Here is a 26439-nt window from a genome sequence, read left to right on the forward strand (position 1 = left end):
AATACCTTGAGGGGTGTAGTTTCTTAGATGGGGGTCACTTTTATGGAGTTTCTACTCTAGGGGGGCATCAGGGTGGCTTCAAATGGGACATGGTGTAAAAAAAAACAGTCCAGCAAAACTTGCCTTCCAAAAACCGTATGGCATTCCTTCCCTTTTGCGCCCTGCCGTGTGCCCGTACAGCAGTTTACGACAACATATGGGGTGTTTCTGTAAACTACAGAATCAGGGCCATAAATATTGAGTTTGGTTTGGCTGTCAACCCTCGCTTTGTAACTGGAGATTTTGAAATTGTATCTCTATTTTCCAAATTCTTGTGGAACACCTAAAGGGTAAACAAAGTTTGTAAAATCAGTTTTGAATACCTTGAGGGGTGTAGTTTCTAGAATGGGGTCATTTTTGGGTGGTTATTATTATTTAAGCCTCGCAAAAAGACTTCAGACCTGAACTTGTCCCTAAAAATTGGGTTTTTGAAAATTTCTGAAAAACTTCAAGATTTGCTTCTAAACTTCTAAGCCTTGTAACATCCCCAAAAAATAAAATATCATTCCCAAAATGATCCAAACGTGAAGTAGACATATGGGGAATGTAAAGTAATAACTATTTTTGGAGGTATTACTATGTATTATAGAAGTAGAGAAATTGAAACTTGGAAATTTGCAATTTTTTACACATTTTTGGTAAATTTGGTATTTTTTTATAAATAAAAATTCCTTTTTTTTACTTCATTTTACCAGTGTAATGAAGTACAATATGTGATGAAAAAACAATCTCAGAATGGCCTAGATAAGTCAAAGCATTTTAAAGTTATCACCACTTAAAGTGACACTGGTCAGATTTGCAAAAAATGGCCTGGTCCTAATGTGAAATAAGGCCCAAATGGGTTAAAGCGGGATATCTTTCTGAATACATATTATGATATGCTAAACCATGGATGCCTAATCTGCGGCCCTCCATCTGTTGCAAAAGTACAACTCCTAACATGCCCTGGTAGCTGTAGGCTGTCTGGGCGTGTTGAGAGTTGTAGTTTTGCAACCGCTGGAGGGCCACAGGTTGGGCATCCCCGTGCTAAACCAAATGTAAGGAAAGACGTCTGTATGCTAGACGCTCATTCTTATTTTACACAGTGCTAGGTCTTTTGAACTTTGCTGCTGTTATGAAGAGTAGGAATTGTCCCGCCATTTTGTCTTTTCTTGTCTCTTAGTTTGCTTGAGGCAGTTTCTTTGCAAGTGTCTCACTGCTGATCATTTGCTGTGGGTTATCTGATCTCTCTGATGTAGCCTCGGACTGTTTAGGGGAGGAGTTTTTGATTGGTTAGCCCTTTCTTTGAAGATTTCCTGGCTACTATATGGGTTGCTGATTATAGGGATAGATAGGTCAGTTATTGTCTGTTTGTTTAATCATATGTTCATTATATCATCCCCATAATATGTCTATTTCATCACCTTACTACCATAATCATCATCCCTTTGTTCCATCATCTGATTATCACCATACTGTTCCAGTCATCCTTTGGTAAATTGCTATTTCCTTGATTCATTGTTACTGGCTAGTGTTGTGGTAAATGCTTCTTATTACTAGTGTTGGGCGCGAATATTCGAATAGCGAATATTTATTGCGAATATCGGCACTTCGAGAATTTGCGAATATTTAGAATATAGTGATATATATACGTAATTTCGAATATTCTAGATTTTTATTTTCATCAGTAACCTCCCTTCTTGCTTGTGGGCCAATGAGAAGGCTGCAATGTCTTTGTCTGAGCTTAGCAACATCCCTAGCAACCAATAGGAAAGTTGCCTACCCCTAACTATACACTGCGTGCAGAATTATTAGGCAAATGAGTATTTTGACCACATCATCCTCTTTATGCATGTTGTCTTACTCCAAGCTGTATAGGCTCGAAAGCCTACTACCAATTAAGCATATTAGGTGATGTGCATCTCTGTAATGAGAAGGGTGTGGTCTAATGACATCAACACCCTATATCAGGTGTGCATAATTATTAGGCAACTTCCTTTCCTTTGGCAAAATGGGTCAAAAGAGAACTTGACAGGCTCAGTAAAGTCAAAAATAGTGAGATATCTTGCAGAGGGATGCAGCACTCTTAAAATTGCAAAGCTTCTGAAGCGTGATCATCGAACAATCAAGCGTTTCATTCAAAATAGTCAACAGGGTCGCAAGAAGCGTGTGGAAAAACCAAGGCGCAAAATAACTGCCCATGAACTGAGAAAAGTTAAGCGTGCAGCTGCCAAGATGCCACTTGCCACCAGTTTGGCCATATTTCAGAGCTGCAACATCACTGGAGTGCCCAAAAGCACAAGGTGTGCAATACTCAGAGACATGGCCAAGGTAAGAAAGGCTGAAAGACGACCACCACTGAACAAGACACACAAGCTGAAACGTCAAGACTGGGCCAAGAAATATCTCAAGACTGATTTTTCTAAGGTTTCATGGACTGATGAAATGAGAGTGAGTCTTGATGGGCCAGATGGATGGGCCCGTGGCTGGATTGGTAAAGGGCAGAGAGCTCCAGTCCGACTCAGACGCCAGCAAGGTGGAGGTGGAGTACTGGTTTGGGCTGGTATCATCAAAGATGAGCTTGTGGGGCCTTTTCGGGTTGAGGATGGAGTCAAGCTCAACTCCCAGTCCTACTGCCAGTTTCTGGAAGACACCTTCTTTAAGCAGTGGTACAGGAAGAAGTCTGCATCCTTCAAGAAAAACATGATTTTCATGCAGGACAATGCTCCATCACACGCGTCCAAGTACTCCACAGCGTGGCTGGCAAGAAAGGGTATAGAAGAAGAAAATCTAATGACATGGCCTCCTTGTTCACCTGATCTGAACCCCATTGAGAACCTGTGGTCCATCATCAAATGTGAGATTTACAAGGAGGGAAAACAGTACACCTCTCGGAACAGTGTCTGGGAGGCTGTGGTTGCTGCTGCACGCAATGTTGATGGTGAACAGATCAAAACACTGACAGAATCCATGGATGGCAGGCTTTTGAGTGTCCTTGCAAAGAAAGGTGGCTATATTGGTCACTGATTTGTTTTTGTTTTGTTTTTGAATGTCAGAAATGTATATTTGTGAATGTTGAGATGTTATATTGGTTTCACTGGTAAAAATAAATAATTGAAATGGGTATATATTTGTTTTTTGTTAAGTTGCCTAATAATTATGCACAGTAATAGTCACCTGCACACAGAGATATCCCCCTAAAATAGCTAAAACTAAAAACAAACTAAAAACTACTTCCAAAAATATTCAGCTTTGATATTAATGAGTTTTTTGGGTTCATTGAGAACATGGTTGTTGTTCAATAATAAAATTAATCCTCAAAAATACAACTTGCCTAATAATTCTGCACTCCCTGTATAAGAACCTCCCCAGCAGCCCTTGTATGCAGTATTTTGCAGATCTGAGAGGGACAGCAGTGTTATTGCTGTTATATCTGCTTCCCTATGTTAGTACATTAGATAGATAGTTAGTTAGTTAGCTTATATATATATATATATAATACAGATAGTTAGTGGGAGTCAGTGTAGGTTAGTGATATAGTGTAGCTGTTCTGCTGTCCATACATACATGCATACATAGTGCTGTGATGTCACAAGTTCACAATAATACTTAGTGCACCAGTCACGAATAAGTAGTCAGACCTGTTAAAATGAGAAGTTGCATGTATTGCTCCAAAATATTCGCATCATTAGTGCCAATTTCACAATCGTGAATATATTGGAGCACTCTATCTGCATATATAGCTATTGTAATGTTCTGCCGTGCCAACCATTTTCTACAGTCTCAGGAAACTTCTCGCAGCTTGAAAAATGTAGCTATAGTGACCCACGCCTGTATTCCTCACGCATTACACGAATATTACATTGCCGATTTTACACGATCAAGAAAATTATCTTGAATTTGTGAATATATGACGAATATTCTACCAAATTTTTGTGAAATATCGCTGACTACTATATGGGAAGTTCAGTTCTGACATCTAGTGTTAAGCTAATGTTGTTACGCCTACAGTAGTAAATTATACCGTAATTTAATAGCATTGTATCATAAATATAAACCAATCACTAGGTTCTTGTAGATTTTATAGCCCTACTCTGAACTGTACAAGTGAAATCTAAAAGCACATAAGGCACACTGAGCTATAGCATCAGTTATTTTACAGGGTTTACATACTTTGATTTCTGCACTCTGGAGATAGCTTGAGGGAAGTGATACATTTGCTAATTATCAGTAGTGATTTTGTCAATAAAAAGCACAGATGAAAAATGTTCTAGATATGTTTTCAAAGATAGCAATTAAATTTTATTGTAAGGTGTCAGACCAGCAATTTCCCTCTAGAGATCTATATTTCTTGCTGTCAGTGAATTAGCCCAGTAGCACAACATTACAGGAGAGTCGAGCTTGGTGTTAATTAATTCTCATTCGCAGCTGTAATATGTGTTAGGTTGTGAAACTATATAAAGCTTCATATAGGTCTTTTTATTTAACTCAATCTGTATTCTTGCCCAACATATGGATTTAAATTTTACTCCCTTCATAGCCCTTTGCAATCCCCTTCCAATGCTATTCCTTCTTAGTACAGGATACACTAAGTGATAAACATGAGATCAATTGGCCCCCAACAGATTTTGTGGCAGAAGATTCTACGACCGAAAATCAGTTCCATTTATTTGAATGGGGCAGCAGGCACATGGATTTATGCTAGCCTCATTCAGGTGAATGGAAGTGATTTTCAAATTCTGCAACAAAATCTGCCATGTGTGAAGGTACTCTTAAGGAGTATTTAGACATGGTGTCTAGGGCGGCACCAGCTATAAATGGCTCTGCACACACAACTGGTGCATTGGCACTTTATTTACCACAAGATAATAAATATACAGTGAGATCCTTCATTTATCAAGATCCATATATATAATTTTATGTTACATACAGTCAAATAAAGGTAGATATTTCTGTTTTATAAAATATGCTTTAGTCGTAATTCAACCCCTGCTCGTGTCGCTAGTAAATTGCTTCCATACATCTTTTTGTTATTGAAGAATGGTAATTTTACTTTAGGCTAGGTTCTATGTGAGCTGTGTAAAACAAGATACACAGTTTAATATTCTTTACTTAGTATTCTTCTTTGATTTTTGTCCAAGATTAAAAGTATTAAAACATATTTAAATTAAAATATCAATGACCTTTTTGTACTTTTTTTTTATTGTTTTGTACAGTTTGCATTACATACTTCATATCTGCAATACAAAAAACAATATTTAGCATATAAAGAACTTTCCAAATAGATCTTCAAAGGAAGAAAATGTCCCTAAAGTGTCAATTACATGATGCCCATTATGGAACACTGCATTTGCAGAACCAAGTAAAGCATACAATAAAATAATAGAATTTTCTGAAACATATGTCAGTATACACTAATTCTGTCTTGACATCTAAAAAGAGGGGTGGCACTGAAAGAAGCAACTTGGCCTCTATAAAATGTCACTCAGAGTACTGTTGAGAGAATTGTTTAAATGAAACACCATAGTGTGCTATGACCAGCGGGTGAAAGCACGCTGCCCCATGTGACCAACTCCCTCTGAGAGTGATGTCTAAGCACCCCCCTTGTTCTTCACAAGATACTTTTGATGGTGAGGAGAGACTTTCCAGAGGAGTGTACTAGGTGCTACCTTAGAGGGGAATTGGAACACGAGGGAATCGGGACCAGAGTGCTAACGCAATGGACTGACCTCCAGGTGACACAATACAACCAGTGGATGCTGAGAGGCCAGAGGCTGATTAGACGAAAGCATAGTCAGGGTACGAAGGCAGAAGTCAAGGCAGGTGTCATTCAAGTCCATAAACATAGATCAAGGTCAGGCCGGGCGACAATCGGGCAAATTAAGTAAAACATAATCTAAACTCCGATACACAGAATGACAAGAACCAACACAACACCTTTGCTCAAACAGGAAACTAGACAATCTAGGAAACTAACTTGCTCAAGCGCCTTCCTATAGAAGGAGGCACCTTTAAATACCCCCTGCAGACCAGCTATAGGAAGATTGGAGGAAAGACACGCCTGCACACACCCTAAATACACACAAGGAACTCTACTAAGAGCCAGGAGGGAAGTTCTGGTGGCAGGAATGCAAACCATAGCTAAGAACCCCGCTGTGACCACCTGTCAGCACGGTGTGCAGGGGCGGGAAGGAATGAAGAAGCCCGGGGCCCATACCTGCGTGTAGGGACAGAATCGCAGAATGGGAAGCTGGGCTAACACAGTGGCCAGGTTTGGGGTGGCATCAATGCTACGCTGGGTCCCCCGGACAACGTGCTGCTGCTTTCCAGAATGGATGGTAAGGTGTTGTGCACCCCAATGGGAAATAAGTCCAGAGAGTCAGGGTCTGCAGTAAACCAGGGTGCTTCTTTACTAGAGGAATTCAGGTGCAAAACAACACAGGCGAGGCATAGGGCTGGTTTCTCAAGTCTCCTCCCTGGCAGAGGAAGTGTTAGATGCTGAAGAAAGGCCTGAAATAGATGTCCCTATCTGATAGCACTCTACATCCAGTAATTTGCCTCCATGCTGGATGAGGCATTGGTGTACATTTTGGCCAAAGCGTAGTAAGCCACTCACCACGTCAAGGTCGCCTCTATTTGAGTGGTCCCTAACACTAGTTCCTACCTGTTTATGGGCCATGACAGCCAAAATGTACACCAATGCCTCATCCAGCATGGAGGCAAATTACTGGATGTAGAGTGCTATCACATTTGTATTTTTTGTTTGTATATGTATTTCGCCATAGTGATGTGCACCTGCACCACATACAGGTTGTGCTGACCCAATTCCCCACATTTTTTCTTTGTAGTATATATTGGAGGCGTGGCGATCTCCTTGGAGTCATTGCACACCTGACCAGTCAATCTGTCCTGGAGGCTGGTTTTAAAGTCAGTATAAAACTGAGTCTGCTTATATAGAACCTACCAGTAGCCATTTGGCTCCAGGAGAAGTATATGGTGGGCTCAGCGTGCATGTTGGTACTTGCATCCCTGGATCCGATGAAAGCTGTAATGGCACCGGACGGGGTTAAAAGCAGAGTGTGCTTGGCGTGCACGCTGACCTGCATTCCCTGGATTTTGTGTGGCTGTCATGGCCCATAAACAGGTAGGAACTAGTGTTAGGGACCACTCAAATAGAGGCGACCTTGACGTGGGGAGTGGCTTACTACGCTTTGGCCAAAATGTACACCAATGCCTCATCCAGCATGGAGGCAAAATACTGGATGTAGAGTGCTATCACATTTGTATTTTTCCTTTGTATATGTATTTCGCCATAGTGATGTGCACCACATACAGGTTGTGCTGACCCAATTCCCCACAGATGTCCCTATCTATCTCTCAAAAGGATAGCATCCTGGTCAAGGGCCCACAGTCTGTAGCTCAGTAGTCCCTGTGTCTCCTTGGTCACAGGGCTGGTGACCCATGGTCTGTGGCTCAACGTCCCCATCTTAGTGTCTTCTTCTGGTCACTCATGCAGGCTGGCATGAGTCTCCCCTCTAAGCACTGGTCCCTAACTTCAGAACACTAGTGGTTCTGACTGTTTCCCTTATATTCAGTTTTATATAAACTAGAACCTTCTAGTGGTAAGGGTGGAGTGGAGAAGCTCAGCACAAACAAATACATTGTAATACTTTCAGTCTCTCATAGACTTCCATTACAGCTTCAATGGCAATTACATAGCAGTTTTTCCAGACAAAAACGCTTTTCCAGACATAACAACAAAGCTAAACCAGAAAATGTCAGGCTGTCTGGGTTTTTGTGGTAAACAACATCAGTTGTTTTTTTTTTGTTGTTTTTTTACTCTAAAACATGCTCTTCTTTAAACTCTATGGAAGCTGTGTAAAATCACTAGCTTCTTATTCAAAGTCCTAAGAGTCTCTCAGTGTTCATTAACCCTTTCCACAGAGCCTTGCAAATACAGTGATAATGAACAGTATGCTGTGTATATATATATGACAACATATAAAATGTAGTTACACAGTATTAAACAGTGCATGTTACCCCTTTCAAGTGAAATAAAGTAAAAAGTTTAGAACTTTGCATAGGGGAAATAGACAAATGTCCACAGATGTCCAAATATCAAAGTACTTCCTGCTCCAGGGCACTACACAAGTGAAAACTGAATCCAGCATTTCAAGTACTCTGGATCTAGGAGTAAGTTTTTCCTCTTTATTGTGGACACTTGTCTCATAATTCTCAGGTGTTAGTTCCACAGCCAATTATTCAAAAGGTGTACCAAGAGATGATATGGTAAAGGAGTATTGCACTACCAAAATATATAATATATTAAGGGTTAGTACAGAGATTTTTACCATGATCTATTTGATCATGACAAGGGGACATCCTCTGCATCTAGAGGAAAGAAGGCTTCTACATCAAGGATTTTTTACGGAAAGAGCAGTGAGGTTATAGAACTCTCTGCTTGACGAGGTGGTGATGGTGAATTCACTAAAAGAGTTCAAGAGGGGTCTGGATGTATTTCTAGAGTGTAATAATACCCTGTAATAATAATACCCTTTTTTTTTTATCTTACAAACTATGTTACTATAGTGTATAGAAAAGGCAGAAACATGAAAGACATGAAACGGTATGATTGTGTGCATCATTACCTAATTTGTTCGTTCTACTCATTTTGCGTTCCATTTGGCCCTTTGTCCTTTTGCGTTCCACGGACGGAGCTGCGCGATCTGTCGCCCGGACGTGACGTGGTGCCGGGTGCGTTTCCGGTCTGTGGAACGCATCACGGCATCGGCTTCCGGCCGGGCGCCATGTTGCGCAGGCGCACTCGCTTTTCCACCACGCCGGCTTGACCGGCACATGTAGCAGTGTTCAGACCGTGCACCGGGGAGCTCTGAGGTGGCGCCCCTCGATTTGCCCCATCTGGCCTTCCCCTCCTCCAATTACCTTAACAGGTTTGACCACAGATCTACTTACTTATAGGTTAATTATTGTAAATATAAGGACCTTGTAACACTGTTTTATATCTACATGGACCTCTGATGAAGCTAGTTGGGTACTAGCGATACGCGTGAGGATTCTTTTCCTGCTTGTCTCACTGAAGGGTTGCTTATTTTCCTCTCCCTGTGTTACCACTGTGCCACCTGATAAGTATACCGTTTTGGTTCTATGGATTATTTTTCCTTATTCCAGTATTGCATTACTCATGGTATCCTTGGATGATGGTTGTTTCATGCTTATCTATTTTCTCCCTTCAGTGGGGTACTGCTTTTTATATGTCCATGGTTTTAAACTTTGTGTCTTCAATAAATTAATATTTATTCTTGGAGGTGCGGCTGAGTTTGGTATTTCTTTCCCTTAGCTTAGCTTATGCTGTTTTCTATACCAGGCCTGCACTCCTTTACTTCATCTTTGGTGTGCCCCCCGTTGTTTCAATATTATAGTGTATAGAAAAGGATTTAGAAACAACAACCTTCAGGGAATATGGAGGAGAGTGTTAGTACAAATGTAACCACTGTTATTAAAACTGGCTTAACATGTTAACACACAGAAATTACAAATCGTGTTAAAGTGACAATCCTGGCTCAGCTGGTGTCAAAATAACAAAGGCTGTAGTAATGCGATGTTGGCTGCTGGAAGTAAAGCTGTACATGAAAATGGTAATGGTGGAAGTGGTGTTTGTGCCACTGCCACCATTTTAAGATTAAATAGAGGCATGTGGCCCTATCTAACTTACCCAAGTTAGAAATAACATTCAACATGGAGGATGATGATTAAGTTCTGGGGTCTGAACAATGCCTGGGAATAGGGTCTTGGTGAGGAAGACGAATGGGTAAATAAAAAAAACTTTGACGATAAGGCTCGGCCAAGGTGAGGGAACACAGAAAAAACTCAAATAAGGGGACAAAGCCAGCATTGCTTCTAGCTCTAATGGTTCACACAGAAATAAAAGCTGTGGTGGGAAAAGAGGCATTTTGCATATACTCCAGAATGTTATGAAGAGTGATCAGATGAATTGCATAGTCCTTCTTTGCCATGAAAATTAACTTAATCCCCAAAAAAACTTTCCACTGCATTTCATTGCTATCTTTAAAGGACCTGTTGAGATCATTTCAGTAATCGTCTTGTTAACTCAGGTGAGAATATTGACGAGCACAAGGCTGGAGATCATTATGTCAGGCGATTTGGTTAAAATGGCAGACTTGACATGTTAAAAGCAGGGTGATGCTTGAAATCATTGTTCTTCCATTGTTAACCATGGTGACCTGCAAAGAAACGTGTGCAGCCATCATTGCGTTGCATAAAAATGGCTTCACAGGCAAGGATATTGTGGCTACTAAGATTGCACCTCAATCAACAATTTATAGGATCATCAAGAACTTCAAGGAAAGAGGTTCAATTCTTGTTAAGAAGGCTTCAGGGCGTCCAAGAAAGTCCAGCAAGCGCCAGGATCGTCTCCTAAAGAGGATTCAGCTGCGGGATCGGAGTGCCACCAAAGCAGAGCTTGCTCAGGAATGGCAGCAGGCAGGTGTGAGCGCATCTGCACGCACAGTGAGGCAAAGACTTTTGGAAAATGGCCTGGTGTCAAGAAAGGCAGCAAAGAAGCCACTTCTCTCCAAAAAAAACATCAGGGACAGATTGATCTTCTGCAGAAAGTATGGTGAATGGACTGCTGAGGACTGGGGCTTGTCCGGAGAAGAAAAGGTGAGCCCTACCATCAGTCCTGTGTCATGCCAACAGTAAAGCATCCTGAGACCATTCATGTGTGGGGTTGCTTCTCATCCAAGGGAGTGGGCTCACTCACAATTTTGCCCAAAAACACAGCCATGAATAAAGAATGGTACCAAAACACCCTCCAACAGCAACTTCTTCCAACAATCCAACAACAGTTTGACGAAGAACAATGCATTTTCCAGCACGATGGAGCACCGTGCCATAAGGCAAAAGTGATAACTAAGTGGCTTGGGGACCAAAACGTTGACATTTTGGGTCCATGGCCTGGAAACTCCCCAGATCTTAATCCCATTGAGAACTTGTGGTCAATCCTCAAGAGGCGGGTGGACAAACAAAAACCCACTAATTCTGACAAACTACAAGAAGTGATTATGAAAGAATGGGTTGCTATCAGTCAGGAATTGGCCCAGAAGTGGATTGAGAGCATGCCCAGTCGAATTGCAGAGGTTCTGAAAAAGAAGGGCCAACACTGCAAATACTGACTCTTTGCATAAATGTCATGTAATTGTCGATAAAAGTCTTTGAAACGTATGAAGTGCGTGTAATTATATTTCACTACATCACAGAAACAACTGAAACAAAGATCTAAAAGCAGTTTAGCAGCAAACTTTGTGAAAACGAATATTTGTGTCATTCTCAAAACTTTTGGCCACGACTGTAGATGAACTCTAGTAATGCAATGGGAGAGTTAATCTTTCTTGCATCAGATTACAGTACAGCATCAGGTATAAAAATTACTCTTTCCAGAGTGCAATTAACCAGTGAAAGCATTTAAGAAGACATTGAACCAGCACTGTGTGCTTTAAACTCTGAAGTCTGCAGAAACGTGAATGCAGCTCTGGACTGTAATTGATGCTTCAACCTTTTAAACCAAGGTATTTATAAAGTCAATCAACTCTTATGTAGATTATGACTGTCAATTTCTGGTAGTATTAGATTCAATTTTTGTACACACTCAACATCGACGTGCATCACCCCACAACTTTTTTATTAGTTTGTTTAATCTTTTTTTTTTCACTAAAGTTTTACTAAAGTTTTATCTTTAAACTATGGGGGACATTTTCCAATTTATTGCCTGAAACTCTACATTGTCCTATGCTTGCCCCCTGAGTTGGACACTTGTAAATATACGGTAGCACATATGATGACAATGTGGCAATAAACCAGGAAACGTTGCAAGTGAAATGTGTGTCAGTCTTTTATTCTACTGTGATAAAGAATGCCTCCCCTAGACACAAGCACCACACAAGCATTACCAGAGTTTCCAACTAATCTATATACAGTACAAGTCACCATACATTGGTCATCTGGTCTATGTGAGCATGGCAGCATTGGACAGCGTGAGGTCACAGAGTGTACCTACGTCTTCACACTGTACGCAGGTGCGGCCCAGTGACATAGTGGTGAGGTCGCAGCAGCATGAGGAGGCCACAGAGTGGCCCAGTGACATAGTGGTGAGGTGGCAGCAGCATGAGGAGACCACAGAGTGGCCCTGTGATATAGTGGTGAGGTGAGGGGCAATACCAGTACCAGCCGAAGATGGTGGGTGGCAGTAGGAGCACCTGACAGCAGGTGTGGGCATCAAACGGGTGGCAGCATCAGAATAGTAGCTAAAGCAGGTAGCAAGAGGAAACTGGTCTCTTTTGACAAAGTTTAGGAGTGGCACAATGGATGATCTAGTCTGATGCATCAGGCACTGGTGTTTAAAAATCTTGCTGATACATGCATGATTAATCTTCAAAAAGGTCAGTTTCTCCACATTTTGGGTGGACAGGCGAGTTCTGCTTCGGGTAACTATGGCCCCCGCCACACTAAACACTCGCTCTGATGCAACACTGCTGGCTAGGCAGGAAAGCTTATCCAGGGCAAATTCGGCCTGTTGCAACCACAAATCTAGTTTGGCTGCCAGTAGTCCAGGGGATCTTCGATGTGGGGTGGCAGGGTGCACTCCAAGTTAGCCACAACCTGTTGGTTCAGGTTTTGCTCTATGTCTAGCTGCTGCTGCTGGTGAGTAGTTTCTTCAGTAACTTCATCAGACGGGTGAAAAAAACTGCTCATCAGCAGTCTAGACTTAAGTTGCTGCTGATGGAGCTGGTACTGCTCCTACCATCCCCCAGCAGTCATGGCAATGGAACGTGAGTGCAGAGGGCCCTGGTCAGACCTGCGTGAGGCTGGGCAATGGCACACATAGGCAGCGGCCAACTGACTACATAGGAAATCTCAATAGTAGTTCAGTTTGTCCTCCCTCTCAGCAGGTGTAAAAAGGCCCCCATTCCTTGGGGTAACTATGGCCCCCGCCGCACTAAACACCCACTCTGATGCCACACTACTGGCCGGGCAGGAAAACTTTTCCAGTGCAATCTCTGCTAGTTGTGGCCACAAATCCAGTTTGGCTACCCAGTAGTCCAGCGGATCTTCAATGTGGGGTGGCAGGGTGCTGTTCAAGTATACCACCACCTGCTGATTCAGGTCCTGCTCCAGGTCTAGCTGCTGCTGCTGCTGGTGATTAGTTTCTTCACTATGTGGGTGGATAAAGCTACTCATCAGCGACTCTAGACTCAGGCTGCTGCTGATGGAGCTGGTACTGCTCCTGCCACCCCATCCCTCCCCAGCAGCCATGGCAGTGGAACGTGAGTGCAGAGGGCCCTCCCGGTCAGACCTGTGAGAGGATGGACGATGGGGCCGATAGGAAGCGGCCAACTGACTACATAGGATGTCTCTGTAGTAGTATAGTTTGTCCTCCTTCTCGTGGGTGTAAAAAAAGGCCCCCATTCTGCACCGGAAGCGAGGGTCTTACATGGTGGAGAGCCAGTAGTCATCCCTCTGTAGAATGGTAACAATTCAGCTGTCACTATGAAAGCAACTGAGCATGCTTTCGGCCATTTGCACAAGTGATTTGGAGGGACTCCCTGCCTCCATCTCTACTGCATACTGCCACAGTGTGTCTGGGTCATCTGCTTTGTCTTCCTCATCACCCTGTATCTCCTCCGGCTGCTCCTGCTCCGCCTCTCCTGTCACCTGTGTAGAAAAACAACCATTTCTCTATGTATTGCTTGTGCTCGAATGTCCTTCTCCTCCTCTAATTCAGCCAACACCGGGCTCATGTGGCCGTGAGATCTAGGCGCCACGTCTCCTGTCACCTGGCCAACCAGATTTAGCAGTATCTGTTCCAGGACATGAATCAGTGTAATGATGTTGTTTATCCCATAGTCCTGGTGACTGACAAATAAAGTGGCTTCCTCAAAGGGTTCAAGCAAATGGCAGGTGTCACACATGAGATCCCACTGGCTAACATTGAAGTTACACACGGGAGTACCTCTGTCCGACTGTATCATCACAAAATTGTTTATGGCCTTTGTCTGTTCTTATAATCGGTCCAACTTATGGAGGGTGGAATTCCAACGGGTGGAAAAATCACATATCAGCCTATGTTAGGGGACCCGTTCTGCCTCTGCAGCTCAAGGAGTGTGTGCTTTGCAGTGTATGAGTGGCTGAAGTGCATGAAAAGTTTCCTGGCCATTTTCAGGATGTCCTACAGATGGGGTGAAGACTTCAGGAACTGCTTTACTACCAGATTAAACACGTGTGGCATGCAGGGTGCATGGCTCAGCCCACATTGACGCAGCAACACAATGTTATTCCCTTGTCAGTCGCCATGGTTCTGATTTTGAGTTGTCGACAAGAAAGCCAGGATTTGATTTCTTGATGAAAGATCCGGATCAGTTCCTCTCTGTGTGACTCTGTTCACGCAGGAAAACTAGGTGCAGAACAGAATGACATCGCCATACCCTGCACATGTGGGATGCTAGAGAAGCACTGTGAATTGTCCCTGCAGTGGAGGCTGAGGACACAGTGGAGGATGAGGAGGCAGAGGTGGACATTGTTGCATGACCAACAGCGTGAGAACCTGGAGGTGGAAGCAGTGTCACCTGGCCAAGTTGCTGGTGTGGCTGGACAGGAACCACATTTACTCAGTGGGCCATAAAGAACATTTATTGTTCTTGACCGCAGTTACAGCTCCACACGTCGACGCTGTCGTGCACTTTGGCAGACACTTTCTGTTCTACATATGTGTGCAGTACTGCCTTTTTTGAAAATAAATGACGGTTCGGGACTCTCCACCTTACTGGACACAAGCCATCAGTTCTCTGAAAGGTGCAGAGTCCACTACTTGGAAAGGGAGGGACTTCAGCACCAGCAGCTTGGTCAGGAGCACGTTCAGCTTCTGCGCCATTGAATGAGTGCATGCATACTGTTGTCTCTTGGCAATCGCTTCGGTGATCAATTGCTGACGAAATGACTGACGAGTAGTAGGAGGATGAGTAGCAAGAGCATCAGGACCAATAGATGATGAGAAGGACAGGCAGCTCCCTTCAGCTGAGGTGGTGGAGCCTTAATTGCACGAAATCGGGTGCGTGCCACTAGCTGATGCAGTGGTTGCTATGGCAGGCTGGACCACCAGCCACGGTTCTTCCAGGCCTCTTTATGGTGTTGCTGCACGTGCTGACACAGGGCCGTGGTACCAACATTGGCCATGGTTCACCTTCTGCCCACAAATTCAGCAAATGGCCATGTTCACCTCCTCCGGCGGCTTAACAAACAATTGCCACATTGCCGAGTATTGCATTTTCCCCCCAACACTCCCTGCTGACTGCCTGCTACTGCTGCCTCCGTGAACCCCTGCACCGTTACTTTCCAGGCAGGTAGGCTCCTGAGAAGTGTGAGGTCTACCCTGGGCACGTTTGGCTCCCGACCTTCCACTGCTGCCAACCTGCTGACTCACGGCAATGCCACCACCCTGCTGGCTCAGCCACTGCCTCACACGCAAGCTGATACCCTCTTTTCCCGATGATGATGAAGCCCCATCTTCACATGGCTTTCAAGTGCTATTTTCTACATCATCATCATCCGCTACTGTCTGCACATCACTGATGTCCTCCTTAACAGTCTCAGGGCCAAGAGCCTGACCGCTTGCAATACCAGCTCCCACGTGACTCTCATACTCTTATCATTACTAGTGATGGACGAACATCGACCAGGACGATTCGCAAACGCGATCAAATGTTCACAAACCGCAAGTTCTCAGCTGGCCCCACTCACTTTAATGGCAGGCAAACCTGAAAAGCCTTCAGGTCATATTTGCAGAAACCAAATACTTACTAGAAGTGCACAAATCTTCCTACAACATGGGCAGAGACATACCAGAATAAATGGCAAAGATTCCAACAAAAAATATGTATTTTAATCAGGGGCCATTTAAAGGGAAACTCTCAAAAATGTGCCCTGCTGGAGCCTAGAATTATTTTATTTTAGGCCACGGGAGTACAGGCCCCAAACATTAGGCATTCACCGGACAGAAACATCAAGTGATCATGTGGCTGGGGATATCTTAGACTGTCATTGGATATCAATTTTATTGCAGGCCAGTGGACTACAGGCCCCCAAGATTATTAATTCTCCGTTCAGAAAAGAATAAGTGATTATGTGGCTGGAGGTATATTAGACGGTCAATGGATATCAATTTTACTACAGGCCAGTGGAATACAGGCCCCAAAAATTATTCATTCACCGTACAGAAAAGAACAATTGATAATGTGGCTGTAGGTACATTAGGCGGTCTCTGTATAGCAATTTTACTGTTGGCTAGTTAGATTATAGGCCCCAAAAATTATGCATTCAACGTGCAGAAAAGATCAAGTCATTATGTGGCTGGAGGTACATTAGGCGGTCACCATATAACAATTTTACTGTTGGCCAGTTAGATTACAGGCCCCAAAAAGATCAAGTGATTATGTGGCTGGAGGTATATTAGATGGTCATTGTATATCAATTTTACTGCAGGCCAGTGAAGTACTGGCTGTAAAACATTAGGCATTCACTGGACAGAAAACATCAAGTGATTATGTGGCTGGAGGTATATTAGGTGGTCACCATAAAACAATTTTACTGTTGGTCATTTAGATTACAGGCCCCAAAAATGATGCATTCACCATACAGAAAAGATGAAGTCATTATGTGGCTGGAGATATATTAGATGGTCATTGGATATCAATTAAACTGCAGGCCAGTACAAATATATGTCAAATACATATGTTTAAAAGAACTAAAAATATAAAATTGGATTTAAAACATGGCTAACAAAAGGCCCCCTCTTGAAAAAAAAACAATGTTAATAGGTGAAATTCAATTAAACGTGGTCATCACAGATGTTGAATACCTCCGAGATCCATGCCTCATTCATTTTTAGAAATGTGAGGTAGTCCACACTGTCGTGAGCTAGGCGAGTGCGCTTATCGGTCACGATCCCCCCTGCTGCGCTGATCGTCATTTCGGACAGGACACTAGATGAGGGAGAAGCCAAGAGTTTCATGGCAAATTTATCTGGCCACAGGTCAAGCCTGCAACCCTTGGGGTTCCTTGCTTCTCAGAGCGTCCACATCAACCTTTAACCTGATGTAGTCAGATACTGTCACGACTGTGACTGATCCAGACAGGTCTGGGAGGAGAAGGTCGCAGCGACTTGCTACTCGCGATAGCTTGTGAGTTTGCTCTGTGGTTCAGGGTATGTCATCTGGGTTTTGCCTTGTGAACCTTTTTGTCCTGACTGGGAGTTTGTAGGCATCCTTCTCAGGTGAGTCCTGTCTGCCACTCCCAGCTACTATATTAGTTTCACTTTCACTTGCAGTCATTGCCAGATATAGTCCTTACTTCCAGTTCTATTCTGACCTTTGAAGGAGATCGTTTGATGGTGTTGCTGTGGAGCTCTTGTCCGGCGTGGACTGTCGTGATTGGGATCGCCTTCTCTGCTCGTGACTGGATAAGTCTATCCCTGATATAGTTTGTTTGTTGCTGTCTTCCCCTGCTGTTCTCCTAGACATGAGTGATGGTGACTAGTGCTCCCATCGGCCATTCCCCACTCTAGGCTTTAGGGTGACTGAGGGTTTATGCTTCCTGCTCGCCGCACGGGTTCACACCCCGTCTAGGGTATCAGGGCAGACAGGTGCCAGCTTAGGGTTAGTCAGGGGTGGCCATACTATTCCTATCCGTAGATAAGGGTCCCCCTTCCCCTCCGTCTGGTGCGACACGACTGCTGCTGGGGTAGCGGTCGTGACAGTATATCTGGCCTTTTAAAAAAAAAAAAAAAAGTGACATTTCTTTTTTTTTTTTTGCTTGCTGTTTTGCTTTGTATTTTTCTGTTCCACTATGGATCCGGTTACGGTTTTGGCGAAACAATTACAGGGATTATCCCTTGAAGTGGCAGGATTAAACGCAACAGTGCTGCAGCAGCAGCAGCCATCCTTGGGTTCCACCGTTGCTACGGGAAACCAAGGTACTCCTGAGCCAAAAGTGGCTTTACCTGATAGGTTCTCAGGAGGGAGAGACCAATTTGTAACCTTCAGAGAAGCTTGCAAATTGTTCTTCAGGTTACGCCCTAGATCCTCCGGCGGTGAGGAACAACGGGTGGGTATTGTAATTTCTCTCCTGCAAGGAGATCCGCAGGCTTGGGCTTTCTCCCTACCATCAGACTCTCTGGCCTTACGATCAGTGGAGGAGTTTTTTGAAGCCCTGGGTCTCGTATATGATGACCCGGACAGGGTCTCACTGGCTGAGTCTAAGCTACGTAGACTTCGGCAAGAGAACCGGTCTGCTGAACTATATTGTTCCGAATTCCGTAGGTGGGCTACTGATACGTTATGGAACGACTCGGCCCTTAGGAGTCAGTTCTGCCAGGGGTTGTCAAAAAAATTAAAAGACGCGCTGGCGGTATACGAGGTCCCTGGGTCTCTTGAGGCTGCTATGTCTTTGTCCATAAGAATCGACAGACGACTCAGGGAGAGACTATTAAATTTTACGGAGGCCTCTATAGGGCAGGGATCGGTTTGTTATGATCCAGTCGAACCAATGCAAATAGGGGGCGCCACTAGACGGGTGAATCCTCCTAAGTTCCGCTGTAGGTCAGAGGTTTGTTTTCGTTGTGGGGGGAGGGGTCATTTTGTAAAGGTTTGTCCCTCAGAACCCAAGAGACCACAAACAATGGAGCCACCGGGAAAACTAGAGTCCCCAGATTGTGCAGAGGATAACAGTCTGGGCGTATTCGTTTCCTCCATACGCATGTCTCAGTTTTTGTTGTCCGCTACCGTTGAGGCGGGCAATAAGACTGAGATCTGTTCCGTCTTTTTGGACAGTGGGGCGGGGGTCAACTTGGTGGATTCACGGTTTGCTCAGGCTCTGGGTTTTACTCCAGAACCGATACGCAGAACTATTCCTGTTTTTGCCATCGACTCCTCCCCTCTTACTCAGAAAGAGTTAACTCAGATCATTCATAATATCCATCTGCAGGTAGGGGACCTCCATAAAGAGCATATCTGGTGTTATGTCCTGGACGGTCTTCCGGCTCCTATGGAATTGGGGCTTCCCTGGCTGGTGACTCACAATTTAGTGGTGGATTGGCAGGCCGGGGAGATTGTGGAGTGGAGTGAACATTGTAAGGACAACTGCTTGAGTAGTAGGTGCTCTACACTCTCTGTAACATCTTTACCTGCCTTTCTGTCAGATTTTATGGATGTGTTCTCTGAGAAGGGTTGTCAGGGGTTACCACCTCATCGTCCATATGATTGCCCGATTAATCTACTACCTGGGGCCAAACTACCTAAAACCCGGTTATACAATCTTTCCGGCCCGGAGAGGAAGGCTATGAAAGATTATATTTCGGAGAGTTTGGCTAAGGGACACATCAGACCCTCTTCTTCACCTGTGGCTGCAGGGTTCTTTTTCGTTAAAAAGAAAGATGGGGGCCTACGTCCTTGCCTGGATTTCCGGGAATTAAACCGGATAACTATCCGAGATCCCTATCCTCTTCCTCTCATTCCCGACCTCTTTAATCAGGTTGCTGGTGCTAAATGGTTCTCCAAAATGGATCTCAGAGGAGCCTATAACCTGGTTCGCATCAAAGAGGGGGATGAGTGGAAGACGGCTTTTAATACTCCGGAAGGGCATTATGAAAATCTGGTCATGCCATTTGGTCTTACTAATGCGCCTGCGGTATTCCAACATTTTGTCAACGATATTTTTAGTCACCTTATCGGGAGATTTGTTGTGATATATCTTGATGACATCCTGGTCTATTCCCCGAATCTGGATACACATAAGATCCATGTGAGACAAGTGCTGCAGATATTAAGGGCCAACAAATTGTTTGCTAAGTTAGAAAAATGTGTGTTCGCCGTAAAAGAACTGCCATTTCTGGGGTATGTGTTGTCAGATTCAGGTTTCCGCATGGATCCAGAGAAAGTCCGGGCGATTATAGACTGGGATCTGCCTGAGAACCTGAAGGCATTGTAACGCTTCCTGGGGTTTGCCAATTTTTATAGAAAGTTTATAAAAAACTATTCCTTGGTGGTCAAATCACTGACGGACATGACCCGAAAGGGATCCGATTTTTCCAAATGGTCACATACAGCCAAAACTGCCTTTGCATCTCTGAAGGAGAGATTCACCTCGGCCCCTATTCTCGTACAGCCAGATGTCTCGCTTCCTTTTATTGTAGAGGTTGACGCATCAGAGGTGGGGGTGGGAGCGGTAATATCTCAGGGCCCGTCCCCTGGTGAATGGCGTCCGTGTGCTTTCTTTTCGAAGAAATTGTCTACTGCAGAAAGGAAGTATGATATTGGCAACAGGGAACTTTTGGCTATTAAGTTGGCTTTTGAGGAGTGGCGTCATTTTTTGGAGGGGGCGGTTCATCCCATCACGGTGATTACTGATCACAAAAACTTATTATATCTGGAGTCTGCTAAACGTCTCACCCCTAGACAGGCTCGGTGGTCATTATTTTTTACTAGGTTTAATTTTGTAATAACCTATCGCCCGGGGGCAAAAAATACTAAGGCGGATGCATTGTCTCGAAGTTTTCCTGGAGGGGGTGATGTTGAGGTACCAGAGCCCATTTTGCAAAAGGGGGTGGTGGTCTCTGCATTACACTCAGGTTTGGAGGGGAGGGTGTTGGAAGCTCAGGGGGACACCCCGGCCTCCTGCCCCTCGGGTAAACTGTTTGTGCCAGAAAATTTACGACTGGAGATACTAAAAGAACACCATAACTCCACACTGGCAGGACACCCAGGTAGTAGGGCAACCTCTGAGTTAGTGTCTCGTCGGTTCTCGTGGCCTAAATGGAGCCAGGAGGTGTTGAATTTTGTGTCTGCATGTGCTACCTGTGCTCGTTCTAAGGTAGATCATACTCGTCCGGCAGGGCGTCTTTTACCTCTGGCCATCCCCAACAGGCCTTGGACGCACCTGTCAATGGATTTCATTACGGATCTACCAGTATCAGCGGGGAAGACTGTTATTCTTGTAGTGGTTGACAGATTCAGTAAAATGGTGCACTTTATTGCTCTTGCCGCATTGCCTAATGCTAACACACTGGCTCAGGTTTTTATTGACCACATCGTGAAGCTTCACGGGGTCCCTTCCGATATTGTTTCGGATCGTGGTACCCAATTCGTTTCTAACTTTTGGAAAGCTTTTTGTTCTCGTTTAGGGGTTCATCTGTCGTTTTCTTCATCTTTCCATCCACAGTCCAACGGTCAGACTGAACGTACCAATCAAAACCTAGAGACATATTTGAGATGCTTTGTTTCCGAAAATCAGGAGGAATGGTCATCTTATTTACCGTTAGCCGAGTTTGCCATTAATAATCGTCGTCAAGAATCCACCGATAAGTCACCATTTTTTGGTGCGTATGGTTTCCATCCTCAGTTTTGTACGTTTAGTGAGGGGGGGGCCGTCTGGGATTCCCGAGGAGGAACGATTTGCGTCTTCACTTTCTTCAGTGTGGCAGAGTGTGCAAGAAAGTTTGAAGAGAATTGGTGGTAGATACAAACGTGCGGCTGATAGGAAGCGCTCTGAAGGTCCGGACCTTGGGGTGAATGACTTGGTGTGGTTGTCTACCAGAAATATCAAGTTGAAGGTTCCCTCGTGGAAATTAGGTCCGAGATTTATTGGTCCTTATAGGGTAATTAAGATCATTAACCCGGTGGCTTTTCGTCTGGAGCTACCTCAGACTCTAAGGATCCATAATGTCTTCCACAGATCTCTGCTTAAGAGATATGTAGAACCTCCTGAACCATTGCCACTACCGCCTCCACCGGTGGTTGTTGATGGCAGTCTTGAGTTTCAGGTAGAAAAGATTGTTGATTCACGATATGTTCGCCGCTCTCTTCAGTACCTGGTGCACTGGAAAGGTTATGGTTCCGAAGAGAGAATGTGGGTTCCAGCATCAGAGATAAAAGCGGACAGACTCATTCAGGCTTTTCATAGCTCCCATCCGGAGAGGCCTGGTCTTGAGGGTCCAGGGGCCCCTCGTAGAAAGGGGGGTACTGTCACGACTGTGACTGATCCAGACAGGTATGGGAGGAGAAGGTCGCAGCGACTTGCTACTCGCGATAGCTTGTGAGTTTGCTCCGTGGTTCAGGGTATGTCATCTGGGTTTTGCCTTGTGAACCTTTTTGTCCTGACTGGGAGTTTGTAGGCATCCTTCTCAGGTGAGTCCTGTCTGCCACTCCCAGCTACTATATTAGTTTCACTTTCACTTGCAGTCATTGCCAGATATAGTCCTTACTTCCAGTTCTATTCTGACCTTTGAAGGAGATCGTTTGATGGTGTTGCTGTGGAGCTCTTGTCCGGCGTGGACTGTCGTGATTGGGATCGCCTTCTCTGCTCGTGACTGGATAAGTCTATCCCTGATATAGTTTGTTTGTTGCTGTCTTCCCCTGCTGTTCTCCTAGACATGAGTGATGGTGACTAGTGCTCCCATCGGCCATTCCCCACTCTAGGCTTTAGGGTGACTGAGGGTTTAGGCTTCCTGCTCGCCGCACGGGTTCACACCCCGTCTAGGGTATCAGGGCAGACAGGTGCCAGCTTAGGGTTAGTCAGGGGTGGCCATACTATTCCCATCCGTAGATAAGGGTCCCCCTTCCCCTCCGTCTGGTGCGACACGACTGCTGCTGGGGTAGCGGTCGTGACAGATACCTGTCGGTCTAGGCGTTCCCTAAGGCTGGATCCGGAGGGCGGCAGTCGATGGGTTGGCTGCAAGAATGATCTCATATCCAAAGTGATCAACACATCTTTACAGCACCCTCTTCTTGCATGTGCGGTGAGATTGGTACCCGCAACTGTTTCTCTGTGGGTGTAAATTCCTCCGACAGTGCCCGCAAGAGCAGAATGCAGCATCTCTCGATTTTTTGTTTGTACCGGGGGTCTAAGTACGTTGCCACCCAGTACTGGTCCTTACCCTTTATGCTTTTTATACAGTGGTCCCTCTTCAAACACTGGAGCATGAAGGTCCCCATTTGCACTAAATTGGAAGCGGTGGAGCGGCCTGGCTTCTGCTCATTGCCCAGGATAATGTTGTCCTCGGTCTCCAAACCCGATCCATGGACAACACTAGGGATCCCAGAAAAGTTTAAAGCCTTTTCTTGCTCCTTCTCCTCCTCCCCCAGTCACCATCCCCATCTGACTCCTCTTCAGACTCCTGATAATGTACGATGTCACTTATGGCACCCTGGATGCGACTGACCAGTTTGGTGATCTTATCAAATGGCCGCAGAAGTCTGAATGTGTTGCGCATGAGCAGCCACTGGCGCGGTGGAAAAAAAACCAAGCTCCCCAGAACCTGTCCTGCCGCAGAGTTCGCACAGGTAATCGTTAACACCTATCAAGCCTATCAAGCATATACAAGTTGGAGTTGCAGCACATCAGGCAGTCACAAATCAAACGTCTGATGGGCAAGTGGTGTCGCTGCTGAATGTCAGCAAGGCGAGCCATGGCCATGTAAGATCTTCGAAAATGGTCAGAGATTTTCCTGGCCTGCCACAAGAAGTCTTGGACCCGGGGGTATTTGGCAACAAATCGCTGCACAACTAAGTTCAGGATGTGTGCCATACAAGGAACATGTTTAATTTTGCCCTGTTTCAGCGTGCTCAGCATATTGGCACTGTTGTCGCACACCACTTTACCAACTGTCAAATTGAGCAGGGTTAGCCACTGATTGGCCTGGGACCACAGAGCTGAAATCAGAGCAGGACCAGTGTGGTTCTTGGCTTCCAGGCACAACAGCTGCAGCACAGCATGGCAACGTCTCAAATGACACGTCAAATAGGTTCTGGGGAGCTGGGGGGATGCAACGGAAGAGGCGGTAGCAGTGGAAAAGGAGAAGTCAGCCGATGAGGATTTGGAGTATGGAGTAGGAGGAGGAGAAGAGGCAGGCCTACATGCAATCCGTGGCGGTAACACCAAATCCACACGGGTGACACGGGTTGCATGCTTGACAGCTGTCAAAAGGTTCACCCAGTGGGCAGAAAAAGTTATGTACGTTCCCTACCCATGTTTGCTAGACCATGTGTCTGTGGTCAGATGTATCTTGGCACCGACACTGTGTGCCAGAGATACATTCACTTGCTGCTGAACATAGCCATATACAGTTGCACAAAAAAGTATGTGAACCCTTTGTGATGATATGTATTTCTGCACAAATTGGTCATAAAATGTGATCTGATCTTCATCTAAGTCACAACAATAGACAATCACAGTCTGCTTAAACTAATAACACACAAAGAATTAAATGTTACCATATTTTTATTGAACACACCATGTAAATATTCACAGTGCAGGTGGAAAAAGTATGTAAACCCTTGGATTTAATAACTGGTTGAACCTCCTTTGGCAGCAATAACTTCAACCAAACGTTTCCTGTAGTTGCAGATCAGACGTGCACAACGGTCAGAAGTAATTCTTGACCATTCCTCTGTACAGAACTGTTTCAGTTCAGCAATATTCTTGGGATGTCTGGTGTGAATCACTTTCTTGAGGTCATGCCACAGCATCTCAATCGGGTTGAGGTCAGAACTCTGACTGGGCCACTCCAGAAGGCGTATTTTCTTCTGTTTCAGCCATTCTGTTGTTTATTTACTTCTATGCTTTGGGTCGTTGTCCTGTTGCAACACCCATCTTCTGTTGAGCTTCAGCTGGTGGATAGATGGCCTTAAGTTCTCCTGCAAAATGTTTTGATAAACTTGGGAATTATTTTTTTTCTTTGATGATAGTAATCTGTCCAGGCCCTGATGCAGCAAAGCAGCGCCAAACCATGATGCCCCCACCACCATACTTCACAGTTGGGATGAGGTTTTGATGTTGGTGTGCTGTGCCTCTTTTTCTCCACACATAGTGTTGTGTGTTTCTTCCAAACAACTCAACGTTGGTTTCATCTGTCCACAGAATATTTTGCCAGTATGGTGGCTCTTGTGCAAACTGTAAACGTGCAGCAATGTTTTTTTTGGAAAGCAGTGGCTTCCTCTGTGGTATCCTCCCATGAAATCCATTCTTGTTTAGTGTTTTACGTATTGTAGATTCGCTAACAGGGATGTTAGCATATGTCAGAGACTTATGTAAGTCTTTAGCTGACACTCTAGGATTCTTCTTCACCTCATTGAGCAGTCTGTGCCATGCTCTTGCAGTCATATTTACAGGACGGCCACTCCTATGGAGAGTAGCAGAAGTGCAGAATAGGGATGAGCGAACACGAACTGTATAGTTCGGGTTCGTACCGAATTTTGGGGTGTCCGTGACACGGACCCGAACCCGAACATTTTCGTAAAGGTCCGGGTTCGGTGTTCGGCGCTTTCTTGGCGCTTTTTGAAAGGCTGCAAAGCAGCCAATCAACAAGCGTCATACTACTTGGCCCAAGAGGCCATCACAGCCATGCCTACTATTGGCATGGCTGTGATTGGCCAGTGCACCATGTGACCCAGCCTCTATTTAAGCTGGAGTCACGTAGCGCCGCACGTCACTCTGCTATGATCAGTATAGGGAGAGGTTGCAGCTGCGACGTTAGGGCGAGATTAGGCAGATTAACTCCTCCAAAAGACTTCATTCTGTGATCGATCTGCAGCTGTGGATCATTGAAGTGCTATTATTGACTTGCTCACTTTTTTGAGGCTGCCCAGAGCGTTTTTAGATCACTTTTTTTCTGGGGTGATCGGCGGCCATTTTGTGACTTGTGGTGCGCCAGCACGAGCTATCACCAAGTGTATTTAACCATCGATAGTGTGGATATTTTGTGCTATATCCTACATCAGCTGCAGGCTGAGCCTGTGTCACCGAAGTGCATTTAACCATCAACAGTCTGGTTATTTTTTGGCCATATACTACATCAGCTGCAGGCTGAGCCTGTGTCACCCAAGTGCATTTAACCATCAACAGTCTGATTATTTTTTGGCCATATACTACATCAGCTGCAGGCTGAGCCTGTGTCACCCAAGTGTATTTAACCATCGATAGTGTGGTTATTTTGTGCTATATCCTACATCAGCTGCAGGCTGAGCCTGTGTCACCCAAGTGCATTTAACCATCAACAGTCTGATTATTTTTTGGCCATATACTACATCTGGTGCAGGCTGAGCCTGTGTCACCCAAGTGCATTTAACCATCAACAGTCTGATTATTTTTTGGCCATATACTACATCTGGTGCAGGCTGAGCCTGTGTCACCCAAGTGCATTTAACCATCAACAGTGTGGTTATTTTTTGGCCATATATTACATCAGGGGCAAGTTGAGCCTGTCACCCAGCGCCTAAAAAATAGACCTGACATTTCTATTCAACCAAATCTGCACAGTTTTAGCTGGTCAAGTTATTTGTA

Source organism: Bufo bufo, chromosome 5, assembly GCF_905171765.1.
Source record: "Bufo bufo chromosome 5, aBufBuf1.1, whole genome shotgun sequence".
In the NCBI taxonomy this organism is placed as follows: Eukaryota; Metazoa; Chordata; class Amphibia; order Anura; family Bufonidae; genus Bufo; species Bufo bufo.